This window comes from Ictidomys tridecemlineatus, chromosome 8 (genome assembly GCF_052094955.1).
Source record: "Ictidomys tridecemlineatus isolate mIctTri1 chromosome 8, mIctTri1.hap1, whole genome shotgun sequence".
Classification (NCBI taxonomy): Eukaryota; Metazoa; Chordata; class Mammalia; order Rodentia; family Sciuridae; genus Ictidomys; species Ictidomys tridecemlineatus.
In genome coordinates, this window is record NC_135484.1 from 100,877,560 (window position 1) to 100,890,404 (window position 12,845).

The window sequence follows — 12,845 nt, forward strand, 5'->3', positions numbered from 1 at the left end:
CATGTCTGGAATCCCAGCAGCTCAGGAGGCTGAGGCAGTAGGATCAGGAGTTTAAAGCCAGTCACAGCAACGACAAGGCCCTATGCAACTCAGTGAGACCCTGTCTCTAAATAAAATACAAAATAGGGCTGGGGATGTGGCCCAGAGGTAGAATACCCCTGAGTTCAATATCTGGTGTCCCCCAAATAAAAAAGAAGACTGATTTTTTATTTTAAAATACTAAACATTTCCTTTTTAAAAATTATCTGTGCGTGATTTGTATGTTCTGAGGTTGTATTATAGTAAAATTTATATACTTTCTGGCACTAGACTGCAAGATATGTGTGTGTGTGTGTGTGTATGTATTTGTGTATAGTGTGATATGTGACTTGAGTATTATAGATATTAGAAATGAAGATTGGAATAGAATAATCTGTAATTTCCCAACTTCTTATTACTTGGTGACCCACAAGTATTCCGTGCTTTCCCTCTGATAAAAGTAGTGTAGCCTGTGCATTTATTGTTATTCAGTAAATGCTGACATCATGGAAAGACACAAACATGTTTGGTCTGTGTTGATGGCATAGCTAGCTCCCCACCACTGACCTTTTGATTTCACTGTAGCTTTGCCATCAATGCCTACCTTGACTTTGGCCTTCTTTGCCCCTCCAATCTTGTCACACTATTCTGCCACTCACTTCATATTCCAAAATCTAATCCTCTTTTAAGACTAGGCTCATAGGTTACACACCCTCTAATTCTTCAGGTCTGAGTTAAAAGCCTTCCTAACATTCTAGGTTTCTATCTTAGCACTTCCTACAATTCTTTGCTTGTGTTCTCATTATACTCTGAGTTTTGTAAGGTCAGAAAGTGATTTCATTTGCCTTTAAAATTTTTTTGATAGGGTGTAATACATAATCAATAGCCACTAAGTATTTGCTGAAATAAACCAAATGTAAATTTCAAAATGGGGTTTTGTAATTTAAAAATAGGGGATTTTATCATTGATATACAGAAATGCCTTTGATTTATGGATATTAATGTAGTATCCTCCTACTTTGCTGAATTCATTTACTAGTTCTAGAAGTTTTCTGGTGGAATTTTTGGGTCTTCTAGATATCGAATCATATTGCAGGCAAATAATGCTAATTTGAGTTCTTCTTTTCCTATCTTATCACTTCAAAGTCTTTCATCTAATTGCTCTGGCCAGTGTTTCAAGAACTATCAGTGACAAATCCTCTGAGAGGAAAACTATCCCATTTACAATAGCCCCAATAAATAAGAAATAAATAAATAAATAAATAAATAAATAAAATGCTTGGGAATGAACCTAACAAAAGAGGTAAAAGATCTCTACAATGTAAAAAAATTGTGGCAGCTATACACAATGGAGTATTATGCAGCACTAAGAAACGACAAAATCATAGAATTTGCAGGGAAATGGATGGCATTAGAGCAGATTATGCTAAGTGAAGCTAGCCAAGCCCTAAAAAACAAATGTCAAATGTCTTCTTTGATATAAAGAGAGCCACTAAGAATAGAACAGGAAGGAAGAGCATGAGGAAAAGACTACCAGTAAACTAAGATGAATGGGGGGAGAGAAAGGAAGAGAGAAGGGAAAACATATGGAAATGGTAGGAGACCTTCAGTGATACACAAAATTATAAGAGGTTATGAGGGGCAAGGGGGTGGGGGGAAAAAAAGGGGAGAGAATTGAACAACAGCAGAGGAGGTAGAGAGAAAAGATGGGAGGGGAGGGGAGGGGAGGGGGGATAGTAGGGGATAGGAAAGATAGCAGAATACAACAGTCACTAATATGCCATTATGTAAAAATGTGAGTATGTAACAGAAGTGAGTCTGTATTATGTATTTGGGGAGTTCAAAACCCAATTGAGTCGAATGTATGAAAGATGATATGTCCTGAGCTCTGTAATGTTTTGATCAATCAATAAAAAATAAATAAATAAATAAATAAATAAAAATACATGAAAAAAAAAAAAGAAAATTATAGAGCACTAAAGAAAGAAATTAAGAAGGCCTTAGAAGATGGAAAGATCTCCCTAGTTGTTAAACAGGCAGAATTAATATTGTCAAAATGACCATACTATCAAAAGCATTATACAGATTAAATGGAATTCCAATCAAAACCCAGTGACATTCCTCTCATAAATAGAAAAAAACAGTCATAAAATTCATCTGGAAAAATAAAAGACCCAGAATAGCTAAAGCAATCCTTAGCAAGAAGAGTGAAGCAGGTGGCATCACTATTCCAGGCCTTCAACTACACTACAAAGCAATAGTAACAAAAGCAGCATGGCATTGGCACCAAAATAGAATGGTAGACCAATGGTACAGAATAGAGGACACAGAGACAAACCTACATAAATACATTTATCTCATACTAGACATAAGCGTCAAACATACATTGGAGAAAAGATAGCCTCTTCCACAAATAATGCTGGGAAAACTGGAAATCCATATGCAACAAAATGAAATTAAACCCCTATCTCTCACCATGCACAGAACTCAGCTCAAAGTGGATCAAGCACCTAGGAATTAAACCAGAAACCCTGCATCTAATAGAAGAAAAAGTAGGCCCTAATCTCCATCAAGTTGGATTAGGACCGTAAATCCTTAATAAGACTCCTATAGCACAAGAATTAACTTTAAGAATTAATAAATGGGATGGGTTCAAACTGAAAAGCTTATTCTCAGCAAAAGAAACCATCAATGAAGTGAATAGAGAGCCTACAGCTTTGGAGCAAATCTTTACCCCTCACACATGAGATAGAGCACTAATCTCTAGGGTATATAAAGAACTCAAAAAGCTAAACATCAAAAAAAAAAAAAAAAACAACCAAATAACCCAATCAATAATTGGGCCAAAGAACTAAACAGACACTTCTCAGAAGGTGACATAAAATCAATCAACAAATATATGAAAAAAATGTTCATCATCTCTAGCAATTAGAGAAATGAAAATCAAAACTACTTTAAGATTTCATCTCACTCCAGTCACAATGGCAGCTATTAAGAATACAAACAACAATAAGTGGTGAGGATGTGAGGGAAAAGTATACTCTTACATTGCTGGTAGGCTGCAAACTGGTACAGCCAATATGAAAAGAAGTATGGAGATTCCTTGGAAAATTGAGAATGGAACCACCATTTGACCCAGCTATCCCTCTCTTCAGTCTATACCCAAAGGACTTAAAAACAGAATACTACAGGAACACAGTCAAATCAATGTTTTTAGCAGCACAATTCACAATAGCTAAATTGTGGAATCAACTTAGGTGTCCTTCAGTAGATGAGTAGATAAAGAAAATGTGGTATATATAAGCAATGGAATATTACACAGCAATAAAAGAGAATAGAGTCATGGCATTTGCAGGTAAAAAGAAGGAGTTGGAGAATACATTACTAAGATGAAGTTAGCCAATTCCAAAAAACTAAATGCCAAATATTTTCTCTGATCTAAGGAATCTGATTCATAGTGGGATTCAGAGGGGAGCAAGGAAGGATTAGACAAACTCCAGATAGGGCAAAGGGGTGAAAGGGGAAGGGTAGGAGTATTGGGGTGGGGTAGGAAAGATGGTGTAATGAGATGGAAATTAATACCCTAAGTACATGGATGAAGATACAAATGGTATAAATATACTTTGTATACAACCAGAGGTATGAAAAATTGTGCTCTATATATGTAATATGATCTGCAATGCATTCTGCTGTCATATATAACAAATTAGAATAAAAATAAATAAAATAGAAAAAAATAAATATAAACAGGGGTTTTAAAAGATTTACTCAAAACGACAATTTTAAAAGGCTCAGCATAGATGAGAAGTAGGAGGAATAAACTAACTATTCATTGATATTAAAAATAAGGGAATCTAAAGTATATCATAACTATGTAATATAAATTGTTTTCATGCCTACACTTAAAGAAGGGATTCAGTTGGTCACCAAAGAAAGAATGTTCAGATGAATACCAATGTAGAGAGAGATACTGTTGAATTACAAGTTTTGCTTTTGGACACATTCAATTTGGCACAATGAAGGATTAGACCATTTAGGCAGGTGCTTTTTTTATTATCCCTTGCATCACAAAAGACACACACACAAAAAAAAAAAAAACAAAAAAAAACAAAACTAAGGTGTGTGAGGATTTCCAAAGTATCCATGATCCTCTGTCTTTCCACACTTTTTTCTGGCTACGTTGAGCCCAAATGACATGGATCATCCAGCTTCTGACTTTTGTGTAGGAAGTTATATTAGATAAATCTCAGGAACCAGAAAAAAGGAGAAAAAGTTAAGCAATAAATATGCACTAAATTTTTGCTATAATGCCAGAAATTTCTAAGTAATTTTACATTAATCAATAAATATAATCCTAAGATTGACATTTGCATCACTAGATGAGGAAACCAAATCTCACTAAGGTGAAGTCACTAGTCTAAAAGTACACAGCAACTGAAGGACAGAAGCAGAATTGGAATCTAATTCTGCCTGACACCAAATTTGCATATGATCTCCGTGCCCTGCAGATCACAATCCTACCTCTGGGCTGGTTCACAGAGAGCAAGGTCCATCATAAAGGAATGTCATGGGTCACCTGCTATTGAATTGATGCCCCAGAGAAATAATTAGGGACACTAAAAAACAGGGTTGTACATCAGGATGGATTTATTAATTAATCTGGTGGTATAAAGAAAGTACACATATAAATTCATTCATTCAATAAACTATTGATGTCCTATTTTTCATGCTAGTTCAATACCACTATTACATCCAGACCTTTCATGCCTTCTGTGTAAGGAAAGAGAATTTCATCCCATTCACATTCAGTAGAATAACTAAACAAATGACTTTACTCTTTCCTTTCTATTTTTAGTATGTATTATGGCCTGTCAACAGTTCATCTTGTCCTTTTCCTATGTTTCCTGATTTAATCAAGCTTCAATTCATATTTTTTTCTCACTCTTAGTAATTTGGAAGTTTTACTTCACTTTTCAATGTAACTAATTATGACTTCCCTATTCCTGCTACAATTGAACCTTTATTCCTCTATTATTACATCAGAATGTAAAAGGCTGTCTCTGTCTGTGCTCCTCCTCATGTTACTGTAACCCAGCACCGTGGAATGACTTTTTATGTCATTTTCCTATGTCCCATCCTTATTTCCAACTCTTAGATTTTGTTGAGATAAACTTTAGTTCCAGGCTATTAGTTTTATTTTCTCCTATAACAGAATGCACCTTCTGTTTCAAAAACCTTTAACTAACAAATATCTTATAAATTTGTTTTGAAATTTCTCAACCACTTGCATTTAACATGTATCGCATGATTTGTTTCTTGCCAATATTTTCACTTTTCTTCATATTTGCCTTGCTGTTATGAACCTATTGATGATTTTTAAAAATATTTCCTTGCATATTTCTTACTCTAAATGGCATCTTGTCTGCTTTGCTTTCCTACACTGTTATTTCACAATCTTTGGGCTTCCAGAATTTGGGATGAGAAATCTGATGCTTGTCTGTAAATTCTTCCTGGGTGGAAGCTTAAGATGCCTTCTTGTATCTTAAACTCAGCAATATTTGGAATGTGTCTCTTATAAGTTCTGCCTGAGATTAAGTTGACTCCACCAACCTGTTCATTCAAATCCTCCTCAAAATGCAGAAAATTTTCTTCAGTCATCTATATGAGAATGAGCCTGCCTCCCCACCTCACCCCTCCTCTGGAATCTTACTTCTTGTGCTTTATTGGTGAACCTGCCCTCTCAGCCTCTCACCTTCCCTCATGGTTTCTGCATCTTTGCTCATTGGTGGTGTGAGTTATTTCTCCCATTGACCTAAAAACCCACCACTTCTGTTTTCAGCAGGGTTTATCTTCTTTTTAAATACACTAGTGAATTTTTAAAATCAAGAACCATGTTTCCAAAATTCAAAAACAGAAGTGTTTACATATATATATATATATATATATATATATATATATATATCCTCTAATTTTACTCATTTGAGAGTTCTGTTATTCTAATTAAATTTCTTAATTGACATTTTCATTGTTTTTACTTCAATGGGGACTCCTTGTTCCTGACAATCAGTGTAATTTTTCCCACTCTGTTTGCTGATGTCCTTAAGTTATAATTTATCTTTGGCTCATTAATGTGTACACAGGAAATCCAGTTAGAGCATGCATTTTGAACAATGTAAAACCAGAAAATTGGGAGAAGACAATGTTGTCTCTCTCCTTATGGACCATCAGAGAACAAGTCACCAAATAACTTAACCCTCTGCTAAGGCTTTCTGCTCCTGGGCCTTTAGGGAGCCTGTGACAGTCCTCTCCTATCTACAAGGATCAGGAGCAACTCAACCCACCCATGCGAGGCTGTCCTCCGTGCCCCTCAGGATCAGCTAGACCAGGTAATTGTTCCGGGATGGTGGAAAATTGTCCAAGGAAATATTCTCTAGAGAGAATTTTGTCAACTTACTGCACTGGGAGCTACAGAATTCTAGGCTTCTTGGTCCTCAGGAACAAACAAGACCTCCCCTTTACACCTCCCTCACATAGTACTAAAATATGGACCTGTTCTCTTTTTAGAACTCAAATGCTCAGATCTATCCTGCAGGGCCCACCCGCCTGCCTTCCCTAGTGATGCCCCATGTTACAGGAGGAAAATAGAAGGGCAGGGAAGTCAGGGCACATGCTCTCATCACTCTCTTCCTAGCATTTCCTCAGAATGTATTTACTAGGCACCTTTTATGGGAGGCCACTGGGACATCTTGAGATGAAGCTATCAGAAACACTTATAGCTTGGTATAATATTTGCAATAATATTTTATTTTAGTATTTATAATAATATTTTATTGTTTTAAAAGGAATTATTCAAAAGACAGCTCTAAACAGAATGATCTCAACAAATAGTAAAGAATAAAGGAATACCAGAGAAACTGGACTGACCTTGTACGTTAAAAGATGCAATATCACCATCTGAGGATGATTTAGAATAACTCATTGTTTGGTAGGGCTTCAGAGAAAAAAAAGCAAATTTGCTAATATTCCATAGATTCCCCCAAGAGAACTCAGGGTAGGTGACTAACCAAATAAATTAGTAATAAACATCAGAACCAAATTTTCTTATTCAAAAATCTAGCTGTATCATGTCCCCCCCCCCCAGATTTTCTATCATAGAAGCTCAATATCATTGGAGACTGATAGCATGGTGGTGGAATGTTACCTCAAATCTCCTAAAGCAATGTTAAATTTCTACAGTGTAATAAACTGACAAATGTGCTTTGGCAATGAGCATATCAATCCTCTAAGCCAGAGATGAATTTATAAGCAGATTGTCTTTCCTTTGAAAAATTAAGACTATACACAAAGTTAGACAATGTAAGCATACTACACATGAAAGCTTTAATATCACTGGGCAATTTTGAATATCCAGTTGGGAAGAAGGACTCTCATGGAGGGGAATTAAAAATTACTGTCACTTGCTGGGCATGGTGGCACATGTGTAATCCCAGCAACTTGGGAGACTGAGGCAGGAGAATTTCAAGTTCAAAACCAACCTCAGAGACTTAGCAAAGCGCTAAGAAACTTTTACCTTGTCTCAAAATAAAAAATAAAAAGAACTTGGGATATGGCACAGTGTTAAAGCATCCCTGGGCTCAATCCCCAGAACCAGATAAAAAGAAAAAGAAATGACTGCTACTTGTGTGCTTTCTGAGCTGGAAAGTGTACATGTGGATGACAGAAAAGAATGTCAAGTTTCTTTCTGGAATCTGATGTATCCCAGAAAAAGGATATATATTTTTTTTCCATCAGGGGAAGAAGAATCAGCAAGTGTTAGCCCTGCCATATTAGCAAATGGACCTGGTGAGGTTCTTGTGGGCTTCAAATATTCTCTAACCATTGGAACAACTGGCTTGAGTGCTGACGTCTATGAGGGGTGACCAGGCTTTCAAGAGCAGAGCTATCCAGGCATGAGTAACTCACCTACTCTAGAAGTATGTATATTTAGCCATGTCACAATTTTAAGGATGGTGTTATTATCAAGTCAATATTATATGTAAATCTAATAAGTTTAAGCAATTAAATCAATGATCCCATTACACAGGTCACAGTTCTATATAATTGAGAGCCCAAGGTCCCCCAAAGAGTCTCATCAATGCAATCATACATAAACACATACCTCACATGATGTTCCACACTACTGGAGGGTCTCAATTGCTGCATAGTCATGTCTTCCTTTCCACTCCTTCCTTGCTTTCTTGGCTTATCAGTCTTTGATACTTGCTTTCTTATTTGAAAGCTTCATCTACATGTGTATTATTTTTACACAACCAAAATTTTTGTAGACTACAAATTACAAGTAAATCTTTTCAAAAAAAATTCATAGTTTTGTTTTTAAATTGTCTTAGCTTTTAATAGAAAAATTCCATGCACACATTCTATTTCACATGAGTCTCTCATTTTGAAAACAATCTTTATAAAATGCTCATCACACAAAGGCTCAGGACCACTGAAAGCCAATAGACTAAAACTAAGATGAGCCGTCAATTCATTGCTGCTCTAAATACATTAAAAGAACCATTGATTCCACACTTGATAACACATGGAGCCTGCAGTAGGGAACAGATCATGGTAGGTATAATAGAAATGGTTACCCACATTTTATTGATGGTGCAGTTTTTCAACCAACTTAACTGAAGGACCTAGATCTTACAGAAAAGGCATTGCATAGATACATCAATTTGTAGCTTATTTAGACCCACCATAAGAAGTTGAGGCAAGAAACCTTTCCTAAACTGTCTACTTTAAAAACCTCAAAAATAATACCTTCTAAGTGCTTGTGTTCAGTTCTTTTTTAATAATTTTTTTTCATAACCTAGTTTGTTGCAGTAATTATCTTTATATTTTTCTATATCCTATTACTTAAACTCTTTTGAAATGTTTCTTTTATTTTCCATTAATTGATATCAATGACTTACAAAACAAAAAGAGGAAACTAAGTACAGGTATATGTCTGTTCATATATTCATATATGTGAATCTGATTTAAAATAGAAATAGATATATAGTGATCAACTAGTCCTAAGTAAACAATCTTTAAAAAGTTGGAAGGATAATTATCTTTTATACCAGAGCTATTTTTACACCCATCTAACATTTTGTAATTTTCATGTCACTTCATATTTTTTTAACTTTGCACTAGTTAGGTAGGACAAATGTTTATATTAATTTTTAAAAGTGCAAGCAGATAGAGTGAGAAAATGCAAAGTCTAAAGGTTATAGCTAGAAAAAGCATTTGAGTTTGAGTCCCATGCTTAACCTCCTTCAACTAACAAACATTAAAGAGACAGGCTTATAGTCGTGTACAGTAATACACATAGTCATGTATAGTAAAAACAGCCACACTGCCCTAACAGAGAGAGCTGGATGAATGTGAAACTGGGAGATATTGAACATTTTTCATATATTTGTTGACCATTTGTATTTCTTGTTCCATGAAGTGCCTGTTCAGTTCCTTGGCCCATTTATTGGTTGAGATTTTTTTTTTATTGGTATTAAGTTTTTTGAGTTCTTTATATATCCTGAAAACTAATGCTCTATCTGAGCTGCAGGTGGTAAAGATTTTCTCCCATTCTGTAGGCTCTCTCTTCATGTTCTTGATTCCCTTGTATTTCCTTGGCTGTGAAGAAGCTTTTTAGTTTGATATCTTTGCATGTATTGATTATCGACTTTAATTCTTGAGCTTTAGGAGTCTCATTGAGGAAGTCAGTTCCTAAGTTAACATGATGGAAAGCCTGACCTTACTTCACAAAAGAAGAAATATAAATGGTCAATAAATATATGAAAATATGTGCAACATCTCTAGAAATCAGAGAAATTCAAATTAAAACTACAGTGAGATTTCATCTCACTCCCTTCAGAATGGCAATTGTTAAAAATACAAGTAACAATAAATGTTGCTGAGGATGTGAGAAAAAGGATACACTCATACACTGACGATCAAACTTCAAATTGGTGCAAGCACTCTGAAAAGCAATATGGAAAAAAATATAGAAAACTTGGAATGATACCACCCTTTGACCCAGTTATACCCCTCCTTGATATAAACCCACAGGACTTAAAAGCAACATACTAGAGTGACACAGTCACACCAATGTTTATAGCAGCTCAATTCACAATATCTGAGCTATGGAACCAACCTAGGTAAACTACAACAGATGAATGGGTTAAGAAAATGTGGAATGGAATATTACTCAGCCAAAAAAAAAAGAATGGCTTTATGACTTTTGCTGGTAAATGGTTGGATCTGTAGATTATCATGTTAAGTGAAATAAATCAATCCCAGAAAACCAAAATCTGAATGTTCTCTCTGATATGCAGAAATAACACAAAGCAAGGGGGCACAGAATCAAAGTTCATTCTACCAGATAAAGAACAATGAAGCGAAGAAAGAAGGGATAGGAATAGGAAAGACAGTATAATGAACTGGACATAAGTTTCCTATGTACACATATGTATACACCACCAGTGAAACTCCACATCATGTACAACCACAAGGATAGAATCCTAATTAGGATGTTATAATTCATGTATGTGTAATATGTCAAAATACACTCTACTGTTATGAATGTCTAAAAAAATTAAAAATATACAAAAAATAAATAAAAAGAAAAACTGGGAAATAGGAAAAGATTTTGTGCTATTTTGGAGTTATCTTCTTATTTAATCTCATTCCTGACTTTATTAATCCATCTTGTTTCCTACTATAGTGGCAAACCTTGACTCCTGACTCCTTGGCTTCCAGGACAAAGAACACTGTCCTCATTCCTCCACCTGAATGCTTATGCTGTCCCACAGTCAGTTTCCTCAGAGGTCTCTTTGCTCTTTCAAGACAACAATGTTTCCAGTCAAGGCTTCTGCCCAACTCTAAGCTCCCAGGCATGACGGACATTAGCTTGAGCAGAAGCTCATATTTATTCACAAACAACATATTCATCTTTCTTTCCAAAATAACATAATGTGCTAAATATTTTAGTGAGGATTTTCCGAGAGATAATGCCTCTGCTTCTGCAAGTTCTCAAAGGGAAGAATTCAGTAGGATGGCAAGATAGCTCCAAAGATGACCAGAAGACCCAATGTCAGGGCCAAATGGCACTCTTAAATTTTGAATTGTTTCACACTCCCCAGAAATGCAGGGCTCTGTGTCAATGATCTTAACCTTGCAAGATGCTAGGAGCATGAACTGCTAGGAAAAGGATTGAGAAACTGTTGCTCCCTTTCTCCCTTGCCAGGGTTCATGTAGACCATCTCCTTGCCCCTTCAGGTCTTTTTAGAGTGGGATAAATAATTGTACCACAGTTCTGGATGTCTCAAAGTGCTACCTTAGCTGCCTTAATTCTACATGCCATGACCAATTGGAGATATATATATATATATATATATATATATATATATATATATATATATATTTACACACAAAGAAGAAAAAACTGGGGACAGATTTAACATATGACTGTACCAACACAGAAAGCTTTTCTAAATCAATAATCATGTTTTTTTTAAGAGAGAGAGAGAGAGAGAGAGAGAGAGAGAGAGAGAATTTTTTAATATTTATTTTTTAGTTTTCAGTAGACACAATATCTTTTTATTTTTATTTTTATGTGGTGCTGAGGATTGAACCCAGTGCCCAGCGCATGCCAGGCGAGCACATTACCACTTGAGCCACATCCCCAGCCCAATAATCATGTTTTAATATATAATTATAAACACTGAATAGGGAGCTGATCAATATCAGTTAACTATAAAGATATGAATTGGGGAAACATTTATCACATGTGGTCAATAACTCAATAACTAATCATGTTTTGAGGAGATTTTATATGTCCAAGCTTATTTACCAAATCCCAGAAAAGTTGACATCCAAGGTTCCTGATTGTAGACAAGGTGAAATAATATAATAAACTCAAGAGATGGTTTAGACTGAAAATATAATAGATAATAGATTTAGTGTGTGTGTGTGTGTGTGTGTGTGTGTGTGTGTGTGTGTGTAAACCTATGTTAACTGATTGATCCCAAATCTACTGGAGTTCATACATCTTCTCACCTGAATCCATTGGTGAATCACCACTTTTCAGGAACAGGCATTCGAGGGAATGCTACCATCCTTATTATCTTGCAGAGTAAGCTCAGGTCTCACCATGTTGTGGTCCAAGGGCACCTTTCTTTAGAATACCTGCAAAGACCAGCCTTGGGATGGTCATGACTACTCATACATCTCTTGTAAAAAGTATTCTGTGTATTTGGCTTCTCTAGGGTTATCGTAATGGCTCAGATACTCTCCACTAGTGGTTCTGAGTTCTACTCAGGAAATGCATAAAGTTCAGAAACAAAATGAAGAAGGACATTTTGTATCTGCCCAGAAAAGTGATGTGTCTTCAGCTACTTTTTCAAGTTCATTCGATATTCCAAATCAGTTAACTCAAATCATTGGAAACAAGTATGCCTTTTGCATTTTCCTCTGCTATGTACTCCCTTTATTTTTTTTAAAAAAAAGCACAAATGTTATTCCTGTAGAAGTGAAAATATTTTGAGTTCATAGTTCAACCATGTCATTTATTAGATATAGAACCTTGGAAAATCATTTAATCTCTATAAAACTTAGTTTCTTTTTACATGAAGTGAAGCAATAACAGATAATCTTATAGAGAGAATATTAAATAAGTATGCTGATTATTGTGTCTGGACAAATACAAATGTTAGCTATTATAATTATTATTTATTAGTTCAATTTTCTAAGCCCCATACAGCTTCTCCATACAGGTAGGTCTCCCATCTTCCTTGGTGGTAGCA